This window comes from Elephantulus edwardii, unplaced genomic scaffold, assembly GCF_000299155.1.
Source record: "Elephantulus edwardii isolate Elephantulus edwardi_28Jun2011 unplaced genomic scaffold, EleEdw1.0 scaffold00245, whole genome shotgun sequence".
Classification (NCBI taxonomy): domain Eukaryota; kingdom Metazoa; phylum Chordata; class Mammalia; order Macroscelidea; family Macroscelididae; genus Elephantulus; species Elephantulus edwardii.
Genome location: NW_006399995.1, coordinates 4213959 through 4214556, shown reverse-complemented (window position 1 = coordinate 4214556; position 598 = coordinate 4213959). Strand labels below are relative to the sequence as shown.

The 598-nt window shown below is 40.0% G+C and overlaps 1 protein-coding gene across 1 annotated transcript in view; it reads left to right on the top strand.

Annotated features, from left to right (window-relative positions):
- FNIP1 (folliculin interacting protein 1) overlaps positions 1–598 on the top strand; it is a 193511-nt gene that overhangs the window by 124800 nt on the left and 68113 nt on the right. The gene's annotated exons all lie outside the window — the stretch shown is intronic.

Below are 598 nucleotides of genomic sequence, written 5' to 3'. Positions count from 1 at the left end.
TCATCATTTCCTTCACCTGCTCCCCCCACTGACCAAACGGTACAGCTCTGCAAGTGCATCCTGGCCCATCCTCACCCTTCTGCCCCCAACCCTCACCTCCTTGTACCCCCAATATGTTTTTCCCAATAAAAAAAATTTAAAAAAAAGAACTTAAAAATCATCACAAGACAGAGAGGGTACAGCCAACAAAGTACTGGGAATAACAGAAAAGCATGAAAATACAATCTAGTATATTAAGACCGAAATGGGAGAAGTGTCCCTCACACTGGGTAGGACAAAGAAGTAGAACTGAAGAGGTGGAACAGAGAGTCAGTGAACTGGAATAAAAGAGCCTCACTAGAAACATACTAGAAGAAAAATCAGAGATCAGATGTAAAGGAAATGAAGAAAACATTAGAACCATGTGAGATGACATCAAACGGATGACATAAAACATACATATGGTTGGGATTGCAGAACAGAGGAGTGACAGGGAAATCACTAGAAAATTGTGGAAGAAGTACTAGAAGAAGACTTCCCTGGTATTTTGAAGAATGGGAAAATCCACATTGAAGAAGCACAGTGAACACTGAATAGACTAGACCTAAAAAGAAAATAT